The sequence below is a fragment of the Phyllostomus discolor genome, chromosome 1, assembly GCF_004126475.2.
Source record: "Phyllostomus discolor isolate MPI-MPIP mPhyDis1 chromosome 1, mPhyDis1.pri.v3, whole genome shotgun sequence".
Taxonomy (NCBI): Eukaryota; Metazoa; Chordata; class Mammalia; order Chiroptera; family Phyllostomidae; genus Phyllostomus; species Phyllostomus discolor.
The window spans coordinates 5,773,215-5,794,029 of NC_040903.2; the positions used below are offsets into that span (position 1 = coordinate 5,773,215).

At 43.7% G+C, this 20,815-nt stretch overlaps 1 long non-coding RNA gene across 1 annotated transcript; it reads right to left on the minus strand.

The window, feature by feature from the left end:
* Positions 1–248: 248 nt before the first annotated feature.
* LOC118499118 lies at positions 249–20,485 on the minus strand. Its single transcript, XR_004901638.1, has 3 exons — positions 20,449–20,485; positions 10,420–10,498; positions 249–476 (listed from the first exon to the last, which is right to left on the minus strand). It is a non-coding gene; the product is annotated as an uncharacterized LOC118499118 (long non-coding RNA).
* Between the last annotated feature and the right edge of the window lie 330 nt (positions 20,486–20,815).

Consider the following 20,815-nt stretch of genomic DNA (forward strand, 5'->3'; position numbering starts at 1 on the left):
TGAGCACTCACCTCATTTCATGAGGGCTTGCTCTCAGGACCTAATCACCTCCCCAAAGCCCCACCTCTTCATGCCACCACCTTGGCGGGAGGGATTTTATCCTCTAAGTTTAACAGAGACATAAACATTCAGTCCATGGCACTCACTGTGACTAGAAACCATCAAAAAGGAACAAGATTGGGGAAAAGTTTTCATTTCAGTTGCGTTAACCAGTTCGGTAGACAAAGCACTCTTACCCGGATGCCACACAGCCTCTCGGCATCACAACAGTGGGCACATCTGTGAGCAGCGTGGACAGCAGATGAGCTCTGGGGTGAAGTATCAATAAATTGCCTATGTGGGCCCGACGGCCATGCAGAGAGAGAGGCAAACTCACAAGCTGTTTTGTTTTTCCTCCCTCCACAAGCCCCTTGGACACAGAATGTCCTCTGTGAACCAGCCAGGAGAACTCGGTCCAGCCCTGCAGTGCGTGTAATCTGGAAAGCAAGGAAAGAAACATTTAAGCTGTTATTCAAACAAGTTTCATTCCAATTACTACTTTCCTCTCTGTCAAGATCAATTATTCTCACTTTTGACACGGCCGAGGCTCGCCGAGGCGATCGGGGGATCTGCCTCCGTCTTTTTCTCCCGCTGTTTTCTTTTCTGGTTGCTTTGGGTTGTGGGTCGCTCTATAGCGCTGTTGATTTTCCCGCTGCCGCCAGCGCCACGGAGTTGCTTTTACGTGGCCATAAAATAAAATGAATGTACACAGGAAAGGGGGCCTTGCTCCAAGTCAAGTGCTGGACAGCTTAGCTTAACATGCACTCAGCTTCACAAGCAGGGACCTGTTTACTCTCACTGCTTAAAGACACAGGCCCCGTTTGCTTTGTGACATCCCCTCTGCCAGCACTGGGTCCCAGCCAGATGAGAGCTGACAGGCCAGGTCCTTTATGCCTTGTGGCCCTAGGAGTGATGCTGGTCCCCAGACTTTGATAGGCTAATTGCGGAGGCACACCGAGTTAATGACACCACAGCTGGGAGCCTGTCAGCGCCTCTGTGACACTATCAGCTAGCTGGGGCCGTCGAGCCTTTGCGACACAGGAGTGAAAAGAGAGGTCTTAAGTATCTCCTACCACGTGACTAGTAGGGTGCATGTGATCAAGGTCCACGCAGCCATGTTGGGTCCCTTTTTGTCCTGTCACCTTGAGTTGCCTTGTGTTATTCTTTGCCCTGTCTTCTGAAAGTCGGGCAGGAAATTTCAAAATGATGGCCCTCATGCATGCTTTTGGGGATTACGTTTTTTAAAAATGTATTCAGCTGCAGTCTAAGAACGTCTCTTAAATCACATATTCTTTCCCAGCTATACCCTGATGAATACCAAGAAACTGAATTTAAAACTGGGTGAGGTGGTCTCAGGAAAGATATGGGAAGAGTCAAAGTACGAGTTAAGGGTAGCCACGCTTTGCTTTTATACTACAGCCAAACTGAATTGATGTCTGTTCTTCTCGTATTTCCTGCTTTTTATTACATTCAAGCCTTTGCTCACAGGGTTCTTACACAGTTTTCTTAGTCACTTCTAGCTGCTACAACAAATCACCAGAGACCGAGAGGCTTAAATAACAAACAGTTACGTCTCCCAGGTCTGGAGGCTGGAAGGCCAACATCAAGGTGCCAGTAGATCCGGTGTCGGGGGAAGCCCACTTCCTGCTTTGCAGATGGCATTCTTCTCCTCATACCCTTTCATGACAGCCAGCAGAGCGAGCTGGTGTCCTCATCCATCCCCCTATAAAGTCTCAAATGCCTCTTATGAGGGCTCTACCTCAGGACCTAATTACTTCCAAAAGGCCCCACCTCCAAATACCACGCATTGGGAATTAGAGCTTCAACACAGGAATCTAGGGGAGCTTAAACATTCAGGTAATAGTCTTCTCCTCCATCACCTCAAAGTTTATGTCCTTTTCATATACAGAATACATTCATTTCACCTTAACGATCCCAGAAGTCTTAACTCCTACTAGTATCAACTGTCAAGTTCGAAGCCTCACCTAAACTCTAAATGTCACGTAAAACTGACATGGATGAGACTCCAGGTACTCTTCACCCTGAGGCAAAGTTCCTCTCTAGCTGTGAATCTGTGAGACCAAATAAGTGATACGCTTCCAAAACGCAATGACAGGACAGGCACGGGCCAGGCATTCCTGGTCCAAAAGGGAAAGCTGGGAGTAAAAGAGAGTGATGGTTCTCAAGCAAGTCCCAAACCTAGCAAAGGGAACTCCATGAAATCTTCAAGCTTGAGAATGATCCTCATTGGCTCAGTGCTCTGTCTTCCAGACCCACTGGGGTGGGGACCCTGCCGCCACCACTCTGCCCCGTGAAGGTCCCACTTCGCAGCCCCATAAATGAATATCAAGCTTTTACTATATTAAACAAGCTACTTTCTGAAACTCCTCACTTGCCTAATTTATTTGTATACCCACGAGTTGGCTAAATTTGAAATGACCGCCAGAAATATCATAATGTATTTCAAGCTTAATATTTTAGAATTCTACAAAGAGAATACCTGAGACTCACAGTAACTCAAGGAAGCAAGAAATAGAGATCTTTTCTTATCTCTTGTACTTTAAGGAATAAACACATTTAATGTATTCTCTCTTCTCTGGGTCTTTTGAGGCAGTGATATTGGCTGTTTTGTTCCCTTCCCATCCCTCCATCTAGTACTTAGTGTATAAGAACTGCTTAGTAATTGCTTAATGTATGATTAAATTATCCTTCAACCAATTCATTGTGGAAGACACACCATCCTTTATCATCAGAGATGCTCCTACACGTGGGGTCACCAAGCTTACAACCCTGTACTCTGTGCACATAGACACATACAATAATGGGTTCCTTTAGGGATAAGCATGATATCATTATTTAAAAATGTTAAATTTTTGGTAAATTGTCAAAATCATTATCATTAGAAAAACAAGGACTCTCTTTGCTATTGTTAGATTTATCATATGGCTTTGAGGTTTTTGTATGTTACATACAGAAGGAAGGGGATGGGACCCCAAAATGTTTTGGTGCTTGCAGCCCCTGAAGTTCTTATTGTGGCCTTCTCTCATGCTCTTTTCTCACTAGCTCCTACTTTCTTTGCCCTTTGAAATGGAGTGTTTGGCCTCTTTTTGCCACCAAAGCACCTGACCTGGACTCTTGTGACACCTACTAAGAGCAGTTTCTACAGTCCAGAAAACTCTCTGTGCAAGCATGACCATTAGCTCTTTCCGAGGTGCCCACTGAGAAACCCAGAAGCTAGAGATTGTCTGGTCCCATGTAAGAAGCAGGCCTCCACCCCAGATGTGTTTATTTTCCCTTTAATCAATTAGTGAAGCAACGCAGATTTGCAGAAATGACGAGGGCCCTCTCCCAAAGCACCAGAAAAGTGAGGCTGGAGAAGTTGGGAGGATCCCCTGGGAGTCCCTGCGAAGTCTGAGACAGTCCTGGGCTTTCTCAGCTCCGAGCTCCGTACTCAGCGGCTCACCACAAGGCCTTTCCAGTGAACTCTGTCTCACTGATATTGGACATTACAGGAAAAGATAATAACCAGTCTAACTGGCCTCCGTGGCCTGGGAAAGATGAACAAGGGTGTGAGCTGCTGTCTATCCACGTTGCAAGGACAATGAGCTCTGCATTGAAGATCTCAGGACAGATTCACAGAATCGCAGAGACAGGATGGAGCAAACCATCTCTATGTTCCCTTTCACCGGGGTTTCTATCCACTGGGAATGAATCCTATAACCAGACCTGACTACTTTCTAAGGCTGCCGCTTCACTTCTTCAATAATTTTGATTGCTAGGCATATCTTCTAAACTATAACCAAAGTGAGCTCCCATTGTTTTTTAATTCCTTTTTTTTAAATTTGAAGAATTTTCTTAAACTTTTTTTAAATTTTTATTTATTTTTAGAGAGGGAAGGGAGGGAGAAAGAGAGAGAGAGAGAGAAACATCAATGTGCAGTTGCTGGGGGCCGTGGCCTGCAACCCAGGCACGTGCCCTGACTAGGAATTCAACCTGCGATGCTTTGGCTCACAGCCCGCGCTCAATCCACTGAGCTATGCCAGCCAGGGCTTGAGCTCCCATTGTTCACTGGTTTGCCCTGTGGAGGCCGAATAGATGAGAATTAATTTGTAGTTGCCATAAGATCTCTTCAGATATTTGAAGACAGAAATTTTACAGCCATGGTTCTTCTCTGTGCTACCTAACTGCGTCCCTCACCCTGCGCCAGCCCAGTGTCCACCTCACTGAGACTGCTCCATGTGGCCACTGATGACCTTCCAGATCAAGGAACCCGTGACGAGGTTTCTGCTCCTACACTCCTGAACTCCTCAGATGCATCTGACAGGTTATAACTACTCCCTTTTGGGATATCTCTCTCGACACAAGTCTTTCCCCATTTTCCACCCACCGGGCTATGCATTATCAGTCACCCTCCGGCACTGTTCTTCCCTGCTTTGATCACCCAGTGAGCGCTGACATTCCTGTGGGGTCCAGCCTCGACCTTCCTTTCTTCTCACTCTATGAGCTGGGCCTCAGGGAGTGCATTCATACCTGTGCCTCAGCTCTCATCGAAACGTGGGCGATACCCAACTTCCGTTTCCTGTCTGAGCATCACAGGGCCATACCGAAGTCACGAAAAAATAATACCCCAGAGGGATCTCAAACTCAATCACATGCAAAACTGAAATAATTGCCTTCCTCCCAAACATGAATTTCTCCTCCTGCATTCCTCAACATATTCAGTCTCTGCCATCTCTCCTCAATGACACAAGAAACGCCTAGAAGAAGGTATCTTTCCCTTAAGTCATACATCCAAGTTTTCCGAGCCAAGAAAAAGGAAAAGGGGGCTTTTAAATGCAAGATTCCCAATTCCCAGCCAAATGGCTATATATTTATTTATGTATATTTCTTGTTTTGTGTGCTCAGGTAAAGATATACAAAAAACAACTCTTTGAGGACTCAGAGAACATTTACTAGCATATATAGAGACTAATTATAGTGACAGATACAATATACATTTTCCCTCCATCCCATTTTATCGTATTTATGTAAGTACAGAGCTTTGATAGAGACTACAATTGGTCGTGAAGTCTATTTCTGTCGAGCAGAGGTGAGGCAACAAGGCAAAGTTCGCAGCCGAGGCCAGGCGCCGTGTGCCAGCAGCGAGCCGAAACAAGGAGAACTCTGACACTGGCAATAAGGGGAAACCTTCCTATGAATCGCTGCTTTATTGACCCTGTGCCCAGCAGATGCAGTTTAAGTGGGAAGGGAATTTCTGCTGTCGTTTATAGGATTGCAGGGGTCAAATGTCACGCAGGGCCTCCTTAAAGTGGACTGGAAGAGCTTGCCTCTTCGATGTCAGCCCACGTATTTTCACCTGCAACAAACATTTAGGAATTAAATAATTCTCTTCAGGAAGCCATGATGTCTTTCACAGCCCGCGAGGCCCAAGGGGGCTGCCAGGGACATGAACCTCAGAGTTTCCACCGCATTTCTAAATATTTGCAGAGAACCGTTTCCTGCTGCAAGGACGACAAAAGTCTCGCTTGGAGATTAAACGTTTTAGTGCTGGTCAATTATTTCAGAAGAGTTGTACTTTGTTGAATTCCACCGCCAAATATGTTACGACAGCACTTTGGGGCCTGGCAAGCTTGCCCGATGTAGGAAGTTCAAAATCAAGGCTGAGTGCTTCACCCAGAGAGCTCGCGGTGAGGGTCGGACAGCACAGTGGGCTGGTTACAGAGGAGGCCATTTTTCTGGAAGCAAGTGCTGGAAATTGGGCATGAAATCCTCTATTCAGGGGAGTACAACCTGGTATTATCCCGAAGTGAGCATGATTAGGTGAACACGTCCAGATAGAATAACACGTCCTCCCCCCACTCAGCCTCTTAACCTCCAGCCGCCTCTCAAATGATTTCATTATTCCGATTTCTAAAATCTAACTTCTTTGCCTCCTCTTGCTGCCAAGAGTTTGCAAGCCGTTGCTAGGCTCTGCAAGATATTCTAAGAATGAATCCTCCAGTGTCTCATTTTTTTTTTACATGAACTATCAAATACATTCACTCCCCAGAAAGGCAATAGTAGCCACCATTGATTAAATGTCTTCCATGTGTCCTGTTCAATAGCGCACACTTTGCAGGCATTATCTCTTTTAATTTTCATAAGGGCTCTGCGAGGCAGGATTTATTTTAAATATTAGTCTGCTCTGCTATAGTCCAAAAAAAAATCAAAACACAGATGAAGATGTGATTGAGCTTGTTCTCTGAATGAGTAACTTGAAACTCACTTTTAAGTTACTAGACTCACTTTTAACTACTCACTCTTAAGTGAGGAGTGAAGTCACTTTCTCAAGGGCAGGTGGCTGAAGAGCAGCAGAAATGGGGATTTGACTCCGATAGATGCGAATCCAAAGGCCATTCTGTTTCCATTGGGCCGCCAAAGGGCACTGTGCTCCTCAGCGAAGTCACGGGCCCCCGCCGTGGGACTGAGGGTGGTGGGGCAGAGCAAGGGACGCAGTGAGGCACCTGCCAGGTGGAGAATGCAGAGCCGGGAGGGAGAAGATGTCGTGACTCACAACGGGAACACCATTGGCGTCTCTGGATGGGATACTTTGTCACTGAGCAGGACGGTCCCCACCTTGCAGGATGTTGCTTGATGCTGTCGATGGACACTTAATGCCAGTAGCATCCCCTGCGGTTGATACAAACCAATAAGCTCTGTATATTTACAAATGTCCTGTAAGGGGGTGGCACCGCCCAAAAGTGAGGAAGAGGAAATACAATCCTAATAATTATAGGTATCATTATTCTCATTTTACAGATAAGGAAACTCTAAGTTCAAGTTCCTACCTTTGGAATGAAACCTACCAGTGAATGATGCTAAATGTTATTCTCTTAATCCAATGATACCATTCTCCTAATCAGCTTGATATTTCTTTTCTTGCTGAGACCATAATCTCTTAACAGTCACTTCATACATGTGCATGTAGATCATTTGCTTCCTAGAACAGGACATGAATCTTGTACATTCTCCAGAGCACAGGCGGCAAATGCAAGGCCCACGGGCTAAATCCGGCCCTCTACCTTGTTTTATCCGGCCCAGCAACTTGTTTCTACCCAGTGGCTGCGCCAAGCTCTCACTTAACTGTTAAGGAGTAGTTACGGTTATTCGGTCCTAAAATCACATTCGGCCCTTTGAAAGCAACCACAAGGCTGATGTGGCCCCCGGTGAATGTGAGTTTGACACCCCTGCCCCAGAGCATCCTTCTCAGTTGGATATCCAAATAATCTGCCTAACTTGAGTTTTTATGTAATTGATTAAAGATAAGATCCTAATAAAAACAAACCAACCTTTGGCCTGTTTCCATTTGGGAGTCCAAACAGGAAAGGCTTTGTGAAATAGGCGATCTGGTAAATATAAATTTTATATTCAATATTAATTTAATATTGAGATTTAATTTAGGAGGGAAAAGTGATCGGCTGGAAAAGGCATTGTGATGGAGAACAAAGCAAAGTCTCTGACGTTGGAAAGCCCTCAAAAAGCTATCACACCTATAGCTCATGCTCAACCGGACCACAGGGTTCATTCAGGTTGTTTCCAAGGAGGAGAGGACCTTTCGGTCTCTGCAGAGCCCTTGGGTTACACTGAGCAGCTGCAGACATCTGCCGCCCAAACCAGCTTGGCCCCACCTTTATTCATGTTTGCCCTTGCACACAAATGACAGAAGAGGACCATGTCCCACCTCCAAAGCTTCTGCCACAGCACAATTCTGTTGAGCAGAGAAAACATGAGCTCCCGGCGAGCGTATCCCAAAGATAAAATCACAATGTCGATTTGGAAATATGAGCCAGATTTCATTAAGGCAAGGAGAAGATGCTCACACCCTCTCTAGAACATTTAATGCGGACTCCAAGCCGCACTGCCTGTCATCCAACTTTAATTCAGTCCTTAATTATCACCCAGACTGTAACTCCCAGACGTCTCTGCACAGCCCTTCTCTGACAAAGTCTAGCTACCTTTTCTTCTCACCTAGCTGGCCTGTATGCACCCACCACCACCCTAAACACATGGTTTGCCCTTCTCTGGCCCACTTTTGCCTGGAATGCAGCTTCTATGTGTGGCAGCTCCCAGCGCTCCTGCCCCCTGACTTCCTGCTGGGTAGCCCCATTGGCAGGGCCACGCAGAAAATCAGAGCATCAGTAGATGGAGCGCTGAGAGCGCTTATTCTCCCCTGCAGTGGCTCTGCTCCTTCTGGGCCACAGTTCCCCCAGGTGTTTCCCCTGTCATGGTCTGGCTTTCACTGGCCTCTTCAGCTCTGTTCCCTCCGCTATCCCCTCGGACCTAGGGGTACGAATGACTGCCTACTACTCCTAGTCTCTGGGTGCCTCAGCTTCCCTTGCTTGTTTCTTCAACCTAGCCTATACCTTAAACACGGTTCCCTTTCATGTAAATCTCCAGAGTTGAACCATCTGGGTGGAATTTGTTTTCCTGTGAGGACTGTGACCAATATGTTCTCCCTGCACTATTGTCTACCATGCCTTGGCACGCCCCTCCTGCAACCAAGACTATCCTCTGGGTCCCCAGCGTCTCCCCAGACATTCACTCCACCACCTTGTCCAGAGACCTACCTGACTCTCCAGGTTCACTTTTTCTGCCGCCTTCTCAAGTGGAGGATCTCTTATCTCACACCTCATGCAGCTTAGGAGCAGGGCTGACACTCATTACCACCTAATACACACACACACTCACCAGAAGCAAAGGAACCCCAATAGCTCACTAGGCTCATGCCATCTTGTTTCATCTCCATCCTTATAAAGTTATTGTCGCCGTCTACATACCTTCAAGTCACTTCTCATTTAATCATTATTATGCTTCATAATTATACATATACATACACCTCTTTTACATTGTGTGTGTGTGTATATGTATATATAAAAGATTATTTTGCTCATTTTTATACTCTGAGTTCTGCATTTGAGAAACACTGGTTCTGTAAAGTAGGTCCTTTCCATCCCAGATATCCCATCGTTCTATAAAAAGTGAGTATTCTGTGGATGCATTTTGTTCTGATCACCCCTTATCATTAGTTCATTTTGCAAGTCCCACGTCGCTGAATACAAAAGACGGCTATCTCTTAGTGGTCTGTCCTTAACTGCTCCATGCCTCAGTTTCCTCATATAGAGAATGAGGAGCTGACACTGCATACCTCGTGAGGGTTTTGTGAAGATAAAATCAGGTAATTTAAGGAAAGCACTTAGCAGTGTCTGGCATATAGAAACATGTAAAGCACGGTGCTCTGCTTATGTTATCAATGTAAACATGATGATCTCACACAAAACTGACCTAGAGAAAGCACAGTGTGGAGAGTGTCGTGTGCAGCATGGGCATGACAGAGTTCTTCCCGCAGAGTTCTTCCGAGAAACCCCCATTCCATGAGGAGAAACGCCCCTGGTGGCCGTTGAGTTGACACCCCACGTAAGCTACCCAGAAGGCTTTAGCTAGACTTTTTATTTCATAATCTTGACCTTTGACAAAGAATGTTCAAAATGCAAGCAAAGGAGCCAGAAGGAAATAGTCTTGTGGTCAGAATTGGAGTTTAAATAGAAATAAATTATATGCTATTAACAAGGTTCCATCTCTACCTCCAAGCTGGACTTTGGTTCAGCCTCACTGTATCTTCATTTCCAAGACTACATAACAGCTTAAAAGTCTGGGCTCTGCAATCAAACTGTCAGAGACTGTCTCCTGAACCCACTGCCAAACGACTGTAGGACTTGACTTGGTAAACCCTCTAAACCTCAGTTTTTTATACATAAAGTGAGCATGGCAACCCATGTAGTGGTTGAGAAGATTGCACGGCATATTTATGAAAGGCTTCACCCAGTAGCAGACACATTCAAAGTGCTCGACAAATATTTTGGCTGTCACTGTGATCCATCTCCCTCATGACAAGTCTTTGAGACCTGGGGGCCACATCTCATTTATCTTTACAAGTCTAGGGCCCCAAACACCCAATGCATGGTGAATGTTCAATGGTCATTTGTTGACGCGCACCCTTGCTGATCACAGAGAACCCAATAAAGTCTTCAGTGTTCGTGTGAAACCCAGAAAATCCCTTGGAGCTAATTGGTGTTGTGCTCTCGCTAAAACATGGCTTCCTTGGTAGCAAAAGGGGAAAAGTCCATATTTTCAAAGGTTTCATGGACTGCCAAGAACTGTTATAAAACAATATTTTGATGAGTTATACAGTAAATGAATCAGAAACATATGAGCCTAATTTCCCTGAAAATACATGCGGGTTTAAAAATGAAAGGAAAGGAACCTTGGCACTCTTGGCTATGCCAAACCCCAAATGTTAGAAAAACATTTTAAGATGTTAGGATGCACAAATCCTAAATGTACCTCAATTTGATCATCCTTCGGTGGCCTGCTCCCAGCGTACCTGTTGAGTCTGGTCTGCCATACTCATAATGAGGAAAACCTAAAAAAAGGAAAAAAAGCATGTTGGCAGAGGACAGGGAGCCAAAATTTCCAAGTCCAGGCCTGGCTCTGCCACTGATTAGCTGTGGGACTCTGTATTAATCACTTAGGCATCCCGGACTTCAACTCAGGAAAATAGTCCATGACTAAAGGACCTCACAGGGCTGTTGGGAGCTGTTAGAACGGAAGTTCGGGAAACAGTGATAAGCCTGCGATGACAAGGACCAGACCAAAAAGCAAGAGGAAAACCTCAGGGTGGGACAAGAGTCCAGAGGAGCCCAGATGCACTGTCACGGTGAAGCAGGCATGCGCATGATCAGCACATGGCTAGCTGCAGAGAAATCCTTAGCAAGGCATCCCTGGTGAGTTATCTGACCTACCCTTGTCCATAGGTATCCTCAGTTCCCTTGTGTCTCCTGCCTTCCACCACAGCTGCAGAGCAAAGCCCCCCCACCGCCCACCACCACACAGGGGGCTGGATACCTCAGATGTATGGCCACCAACCTTAGCTAGACCCTCCATGTTTTTTCATTCCTTTTGCTTCCCTGTTCTTTTCCATTGCACTAACTCAGAATTCATCAATGAACTGAAACTCTTCTACTAAAACCTCTTACTTGCAGCAAACTTGGGGCCCAAAGGTATTAGCTAATCAATATGAATTTTTTTTATCTGTGATTTCAAGGTGCTTTATTCTGCTGGAGGATTTATACAAAACAAGTAACTAAAAGCAGGGCTATAAGATATAAACATTAAAGATGTATATCTTAGCCAATTATACTATCATTGACATATACAGGGTGGAAAAGCTGAAGTATTTTGATTTAAGCAACATTTCTGGAGACTTTGTCAACCTTTTTTCCCCAGAAGAAAAGCAATGCTTTTTTTTCCTCTATATTTATTTTTGCCCATATTCACCTATAGTAGTTCACTATTGTCATGCAACAAATTACCCCATAACTTGGTTTAGAAGGACATGTATAGTGTCAGCAGGCCCTGGCACTCCTGGGTGTCTTCACCAGGTGGTGCCGGTGCAGGATGAGTCACAATATAGCAGTCATGCCGTCACCTGGGACTGCAGTCAGGTGAAGTGTAGGGTGGCGGGGTGGGGGTTGGGGTGGGGGTGGGTCAGGGGGAATCTACTTCCAAGCACTCTCCCATAATCATTGGGATGTCTCAGTTCTTTGTCGGGCTGGAGGCCTCTCTTTTTCACCCCATAGGCCTCTCCAGAGGTACCTTGAGTGTTCTCAGGAAGTGGGCTTTCTCCAAAATCAGTGATCACCAAGAGAGAAAGGGAGCACACCTGGGAAAGGAGCCTTTTATAAAATAATCATGGAAGCAACATACCATCATTTCTTCACATGCGACTACTGGTCACCAGATCAACGCTGGTGTCATGGAGGTGGGGCAACACTAGGGTGCAAGCATCAGGACGTGGGATCGCTGGCGCAGCCTCCGAGTGGCTCCCACACCACGTGCACTCTCATCCAGCTGGGCGCTCCAGCCACCCCTCCCGCCTGGGATCTTGGCCTCATCACCTCCTGCCTCCTTTTCTCAGGCATCCCCCACCCTTGCCAAGTATCCTCCCCTCTCTGTGACTCTCCTCTCTCAGCCTTGGAGCACACCTGTACTTGACCAGCCATAGGACCAGCCTGTGGGGCCTCAGGACGTTATCACACCCAAGGCTCCCATTTTTTAAGAGAATAGGCTTACAAACTCACAAGTTTTAAGGCTTATGTCACTTGAAGAAAATAGCTGGGCCCCCATGTCTACAAGTGGTTGAAGCACGAACTTCAGTCAATGGTAATGTACCCATAGGGGCTCCTTAATTTTAAGAAAGACATCATAGTAATGTCATATAGTCATAGTAGGGAAAATGTGCCTGTGGGAATTCTCTATTATCTTTGTGATTTTTCTGTAACTATAAAACTGTGCAAACATTTTTTACAAGTTTTAGGATGTTCGCTCTCACTGTAATAAATGAATCATTTTTCAACTGCAAAATTTTCCAGATATTATGCTGGAAAATGTTTTTAAAAAGTAGAGGAAATCAGTGTTGATTAGAAAAGTGGGTATTCACATTCTGAAAGGGTAAGTTGCCACAACTCTTTTAGAGAGCAGTGTGTATGATATAACAGTTAAAAGGAGAACTCTCTTTGATTCAGCGACTCCATTTCTAGGTTTTATTCCTGTGATGCTTATCACATGAGTGAGAAAATGCACAAGAATGCTTCCTGCAGCTAAATACTTATCAATACAATATTCTTTCAGTAAATAGAGCTACACCCATCCATCTAACAGGATTCGGCCTTTTTTTTTTTTTTTTTTTTTTTTAGAGAGGGAAGGGAGGGAGATAGAGAGAGAGAGAAACATCAATGTGCAATTGCTGGGGGTTATGGCCTGCAACCCAGGCATGTACCCTGGCTGGGAATCGAACCTGGGACACTTTGGTTCCCAGCCCGCGCTCAGCCCACTGAGCTACACCAGCCAGGGCTCGGCCATTTATTTATGCACTTGGAGACATGTTCATATCAAAGTTTTTACTAAAAATTTGCAGTGGGGGGCTTGGTGGAGGGAAAAGACGAGAAAGGGGGATATCTGTAATAGTGTCAACAATTTTTTTTTATTTGCAGGGTAAAGTAGTATTTGTGTAAAGTAGTATTATCCTTTCTGTACAAAGATAGATAGATAGATAGATAGATAGATAGATAGATAGATGTTAAAAGTATTAGAATCAGTAAAGGATGTGGTATATAGAATTATTGTATTATTGTCTTTATACTTTTCCTTTTTAAATTGATTTTTGTGAAGTATTATAAAACTATTTTATAAGTTAAAAGCATGTACTTGTTGTTTGTTCGTTTTTGACTCTGGGACTCCTAAGGAGTCCTTCTTGCTCTAAGTTTACTGCCTGGGGAAAGGGGTTTCCAGCCCCCAGCCCCACTCTCTGAGTGTCGCCCTTTGGATCTCAACCAGCTGGAGGGCAAACAAAAATGCTGGCAGTGTGAGCAAAAGGAAACTGAGGTCTTAAGTGGTTAAGCAACTTGACCAAGGCCACGCTATTCCTGAGAAGCCTCATCAGGATCCTAACGCTGTTCTGTTTTATTCCAATGCTACCTTTACAACCCCCCAGTGGTGTTCCAGAAACAGGCAGAAATGGTTCAGATAGCGCCTCGGCCATGTATGTGCTAGCTGTGTGGATATTGAGCAGCTTAAGTAATCTTTCAGCTATTTACTTTTATCATCGGCGAAACTGTGGTAACTACACCCGGTTTCCAAATCGTGTGACAGAAAGACCGTACCGCCAAAGAGCATGGCCCAGAGGAGGTGTGCAGCAAACATTTCTTTGATGGACAGATGAACGGCTGTAGGGACAATACATGTTAGCTAAGCGGTATGATTAATGGTTTTGTTAACATGTCAGGGAAGGAAGAGGGCCCTAATTATGAAGCACCCTTCACAGGAATTTTTCTTCCTGAGATACGGGGCAGGACTGTGTACATTTCACTCACTGCTAAGTGGCTGTTCTTCTGCACGTTTGATCGCTCCCCAAAATCTTCATTCTTTCTCAAATGTATATTGTCAACCATTTAGAGTTGTTTTTTTCTTGGGAAAGACTAGCTTCCTCCACTAGCCAAAATAACAAATATAACATATGGGTAGTTAAAACTAACTTTTAAAAAGGGTATTAAAATATTTTACTAATTATATAACTGAAATATAAGGCATTAACAATAAGGAAGTGTTGCTATTAGGATTATGTCAGTATAAGATCTATAAAAATATCTAAACCTAATCTAAAACATCTGAGAAATATCTTAAAAATCCAGAAAGTTCTGAAAGCAAAACTATAGCCCAGACGCTGATGCCTTGCATCAGCTGATTGAAACGGATACAAAATAAGGAAATACCTGAAACAAGGATTGTTTTCTCATGTTTATGCCAGTATCTGCTTATTACATGCACATAGAGTAGCATGAAGTCAATCTTCACGAATTTCAAAAAGCATGAGAAAATGTGCTTTTTAATTCAATCACTGCCTCGGAAGATTTATTTCTTACAAATGAATACATCCTTTTTCAAGAAGGAACACAAAGCTGAGATACGAGCAACTGAATTCAAATTCCTCAGCACTTACACTTCTCTGTGTGCACGCTGTCCGCAGGCTGGCTGGGGACGGGCTGGGGGCTCTGCGGCGGGAGCCAGCTCTGGGGGTTTATCTGCAACGGTGATGGTTAAAACCCAGGACCTTTATGACCCGCTCAGTGGTAGGTTTACATTGAAGCTGTTATAAATTATTACAGAGGTGAAGCCAAGCCAAACAGTCCAACATAAATATATCTGCAGACACACTGGCTACTATATATTCTAAACACTGTCGGTAAATGAATAAACAGAGCTTTCTAAATCATTTAAGAAAAATATATTTATTCATAAAATCAATTTTTATTTTTTTATTGGAGCCCCTCCATGAAAAAAAGACCTACTATATCTCATTTTCTGGACTCTGTAAATTGCACGGGCTCCCTCACCGAGATGATGGCTGGAAGGTCTTCCTTCTCCCGGTGACGCGGGGGTGTTTTTCAGCCTGCATCCTGGACTCACCTCTACCTGTTGAAAATGTTCCACTGCATTACACAAATTAAACAGTCGAGCCCCCCGATTTCAACAGGCGGATTCTGCATCTGTGTAAAGGGACAAAGAAGTATAATATAACCGTCTGATTTTCCTAGGGTTTGGGGAAAAGCGGCAAGACTGCTGGCTTGCCCAACTGGGTGAATCACAGCCGACCAGCATAGACCAAATTTTGCGGTCTGGTTTTATTTGCCTAGTCATATAACTCTGGGCTTTAAGTCTGCACATTGTTGACCAAAACATTAATTGTGGCAAAATAGTTTGTGTCTGTACTGAACGAGTAAAACCAGAGTAAGCCACATGGAATGACCAGGAATTAGTTAAACAAGGCCGGGAAGCTCCAAACCTCCGAAGGTGAAATCATTGGGAGGTCTGGTGTTGGAGACGGGGCTCCAGCAGGAAGGGGGGCGGGGGCTGGGGGCTGCCTGTTAAGGCGGCAGGGATTGGAAGTCAAAACTGTTCTGGTTAATATTTTTTTTTCTCTTGGTGCTCCCATATCCATCAGTGTAATTGTCTCTCTGTCATCTGAATTTTCTTATCTACTAAACAGACCCAGCCGGTGATCACCGGCAGCCCACCTTGGGTAAGAGTAATCTGCCTTCACTTTTCCCTTCAGCGAGAGGTAGTATCTGTGAATGTTTGAGATGATCAACAGATACTGGGCATGGGAGAAAACTAAAATAAAAAATACAAAATTGGATGTCATGGGGTAGTTTCTCCGGAGAATATAAACAGACACCCACTAAGACAAACACATCTGAATTCAGCATGAAAGTCACGGTGTAAAGATGAAGGTTATTGTTACTATTTCTTTTCTCCTGTCTACCCTAAGCACGATTCAGGATGTCCACTTTCAAACAGAACATTCCCTGGTCCCAGTGACATAGTGTCCTGATAAACATCAGAACATCGATGCACTAATTTAAGTCCCTATGAGCAAGAGAAGGTTTTTGTCTTTTTTGAAACAGCCCCAGCACTCCGAAGGATGAACCTATTTACCAGGGCCCTGGTGACTGTAACACCTGATTGTGCAGACTGTGAAGAGCCCTTGATTGGTGGGAATAAAAATGTAGACCTCAAAACGTAACCAGACAGGAGAGATTGTGTTTTAGCAGAAAGATTTTTGCATTCTAAGGGAGCTACTTTTTCTGAATTTGACATAGAAATGAACGTCTCAATCACCTACAGCTGTTGGGAGCAAGCCAGATGTATTGTATTAGTTCCCTACGGCCACAGCAAAAAGCACCATAAGTTGGGTGCCTGAAAACAACCAAATCCACCTCATAGCTCTCTCCTAGCTTCTGGTGATGGTGAGAAATCCTTGGCCTTCCTTGGCTTGCAACGACAGCAGTCCAGCCCTTCCTCCGTGGTTGCGTGGCTACCCCTGCCCTGTGTAGCTCTGTCCTCCTCTTAGAAGAACACCAGCCATACTGGATGGAGGTCTCACCCTCCTCCGGTGTGGTCTCTTCTCAACTAATTACAGCCGCAATGACCCCACTTTCAAATAAGTTTACATTCTGTGACACCGGGGATTCGGACTTCACTATATCTTCTGATATAATTTAATTATAGCACTAATCTATTCACATCACGTGTTTCTTCCAATCTATAAAGATACTTGAGCTTTAAATGCTCCTTCCCAGCGGTTCTCAAAGTATGGTTCCACAGTCCGCAAGGCCCTTTCAAGGGACGTATAAGGCAAAAGCTATTTCCATAAGAATATTGAGGTTTTTGCCTCCTTTACTCTTATTTTTCAATGACTGTACAGTGGATTTTCTAGATTCTTTCTACGTAATGATGTCATCCCTGAGGGCTAACAGGGTGTGCGTTTGTGTAGTATCACGTTTTCTCGAATTTCCTGATGTTGTAGCTTTAGAGAATAAATGTGTGCATTTTCAGAGATTAACGCAGGTCTTTTTTTTTTTCTTAGTACTTCTACTGTGCTCTTACTGGCTTTCCTTGGCTACACCTGCTGTAACTTCCTCAATCCATTATTGTACAAATGTTATCTGTTTGAAGTGCCAAAACTTTTCTTGTACCCACAGAAACACACAGCAAGAAATAAGTATAAACTAAGATGAAAAAGCCCCGGAAGCACCCTGCATTGGCTAAAGAAAGCCCCTCAAAGGCTAGGAGCACAAGAAACCTTGCAGAGCTGGTTCTGCTGAACGCCTGCCGAACGAAAAGCCAGTACAAGAAACTGCAGCTCTCACATTGTCCCGTGACGCAGCGGCTTGTCACATCGAAGGTGTGGTTGCAAAAGTGAAGACTGAGTTAATATTTCAACTGTGGAATTGAACTTCAGCTATTTTTTTGCCCATTTTACAATGTACAGGAAAATTTTTTTAAGTAGAGAAGCAAAAAAAGCCAGTCTTCCTTAAGAATGACCTTAATAAAGCAATGCAAGGTATTAATTGTATTAAATCTCAACTCTTCATGACGAGCCACATTTTAATCCTTTGTGTGGCGAAGTGGGAGGTATGCAAAAAGCACACCTGCAAAGACTCGGGCAGGACAAAAACTTGTGCAACTGCTTGAGTTGCAAGTTTGAGCTGCTGGTGTGGTTTTTCTTTTTTTTTTTCTTCATGAAATACCACTTTTATTTGAGAGAATGGCTGACAAACTATGTTTATTCAAATGTGGTTATATGACAAACATTTTCTTAGAAGGGAATGAAATGAGGCAATCTATCTAGTCAAGGAAGAAAAATGGCAGTGTCTGTTGCCGATGATAAAATCCCAGCTTAAAAGTGAAAATTAGAATTTTGAAGGCCTTGTAACCTCCATCTTGAGATGGACAGATTCCCAATACTTAGATTTTTCTGGTGAGACTGGTGGTAATATGCTAAAAAATTCAAATCTTAAATTAATTTAGAATACCTAAATAATTTAATGAGCTAAGTTTTTTTTCAAACCATTACACAATGTTACAAAGTCACACATGGGTAAAGGATGCATTCAAAGATCAAGACAGGCCAATGAATTTTGGTGTAACACAAAATAAGGTTTATCAGTATGGTTTCAGATTACATATTGCAACTGACCTTTTAGAAACTACAACTTTACCAAAGAAAAGCACCCACAATTATTTGAATTGCTAGTTACAATGCCCCCTTTTTAAACTATATACCTGTGACCTGTATAAAGCTGACTTTCTATCAATATTTCCACCAAAATAACTTATTACAAATGCAGGAGTAAGTAGTAGAGATGTTTTCTATTAACCAAACATTAAAAATGTTTTCAGAAATGTAAAACAATGACACTCTTCTCACTAAATAGATTTTGTTTTCGAATATAGTGCTGCTTTCATAAAATTGTGTATGTTAGCATATTATAATTTATTATTTTAAATAAATTAATAAACATTCATTTTTTTCAGTTTATGTGCACATGTATATAATATCAATAAATAAACATAAATAAGTAACATCTCCTTGAGGTCCTCAATATTTTTAAAACTAAAAGTGATCCTGAAGCCCTGGCTGGCGTAGCTCAGTGGATTGAGCTCGGGCTGTGAACCAAAGCATAACAGGTTCAATTCCCAGTCAGGGCACATGCCTGGGTTGCAGGCCACGGCCCCCAGCAACTGCACATTGATATTTCTCTCCCTCTCTCTTTTTCTCCCTCCCTTCCCTCTCTAAAAATAAAAAACAAACAAATAAATAAATAAAATCTTTTTAAAAAAGTGACCCTGAGCCCTGGCTGGTGTGGCTCAGTGGACTGAGCACTGGCCTGAGAACTGAAGAACCGCCAGTTCAGGTCCTGGGCACAGCACATGCCTGGGTTTTCAGCCAGCTCCCCAGTTGGGGGTGATGTGATCTCACACATCGCTGTTTCTCTCCCTCTCTTTCTTCCTGCCTTTCTCCCTCTCTGAAAATAAATAAATAAAATCTTTAAAAAAAAATAGAGGTCTTGAGATAAAAAAGATTCAGAACTCCTGATCTAAACAATCACAGATAATCTTTCTTTACATTTTCCCTTGCTCTTTAAACCCAACTTGCTTTTGTTCGGTTTCATATTTTTTTATTTCAAAATCATAGTTCTAAGCCCCTGCTAGTATAGTCCATCTGTGGGAGAATCACTGTCTCACTCCACAGAGTGCTGGGTTAGGAGGAAAGGGGAGGGGAGGAAAGAAAAGAGAAGAGAAAGGAGAAGAGGAGAGAAGAGGGGAGGTGAAGGAAGGAATAGGATTGTTCTTCCCTCCGAACTTCCCTGTAATCCAAAAACTAAAGAGTTAATACCTGGGGAGGGAAGGAGCTTCCGGGACCCAGAACCAGCACTAAAGCAACATCTGTTCTCACCTACTGATGTTGTGTTCTACTTGCCGTGAAATATTTTAATCATTCTGGCTCATAAGATTGCTGGGAGGACTAAGTAAGACAACATGTAAGGGCCAGCACAGTGCCTGGTGCATAATAAGTATGTTCAGTGAGGGTTCGATGTAACTATTATAATAATGACTTCCTCACCCTGCTCCTAACTATCACTGTATTCCTTGACCCGACTCTTAAACGATGACTATATTCTGCCCTATCTTTTCACAAGAGGGTATCATCAGCCTTAAACTATGCTAGGAGGACTGAAGACAATTCCAGAATATTCCCAAAAATGAGCCTGAACAAAGTGACCAGAGTATATGCATACCTTCGAAGCATCGGCTTTGGTTGGCTTTTGCCCACTGCAAAAGGAAAAAGCAAACTTGCAAAAACATCCTGGAGATGCTTCTTGGTATTTGAGCTGAAGACAGAAAATATGAAAAGCCCTGTGTAAAGACCTGTCTCTGGTCAGAGACCTCTGGCCAGCAAAGACTGACCCCAATACTCTTCATAAAGCAAACAAGCCTCGGAAAACCTGGCTGCTCGCTGCCAAAGTGACTCAAATTCCAACACTAGGAATTTGACTTATTACTAATACAATTTCCTTCGTGAAGAGATGCTGGACACAGAGAGTCTCCTAACAAGGGGAATTTGGATCCCCAATCCTTCCAATTTGACTTAAGCTGTAGGTGTATTTACACAAAAGTCTGGGGAGCATTAAACCACAGCTAGTCAGAGAGGTCCTGGATGTTCAGGACTAACTCATCCTTCCCCACTTGAAAAGCATCTTTTGGCCCAAGAATTAGCCAAAGGAGTTTCCGGTTCATTTGGAATCCAGGTCTCTAACACAACATAGCTCTTTGCTTTTTTTCCCCCCTACCTGTTCAACCAACAAGCAAGCTAACACATTAAGTATTTTTCCACAGCTCTCCATGAATGCCAAATGCTGCTTGTGCTCACATATAAATGAGGCCTTGACGGTTTACAAAACGTTCTCTCACCAGTTTCTTCATTTCATCTTCACAGGAGCCCTGAAAGGGAAGTGGATGGAGATTCCAGGTATAAAATGAAAACAACTGAATTTGGAATCAAAACAACTGAGCTTAAAAGTTCGGCTGTGCTAGTGACGATCTGTGTGATCTTGTATCAGTCCAATTTATGTCAACTCTGAGACACAATGCCTAAAATAGCAGGGGCTCAGACAAGATGGAGATCCATCTGTCTCTCATATAACAGAATCCAGAAGTAAGTGGTCCGAGGCGGGTGAGGTGACACCTTATATTTTGTTGCGCCACCATCCTTAACATGTGGCTTTCACTCATGCCTTAAGATGGTTGCTTGGAATTCAAGCAAGGTGTCCACATTCCA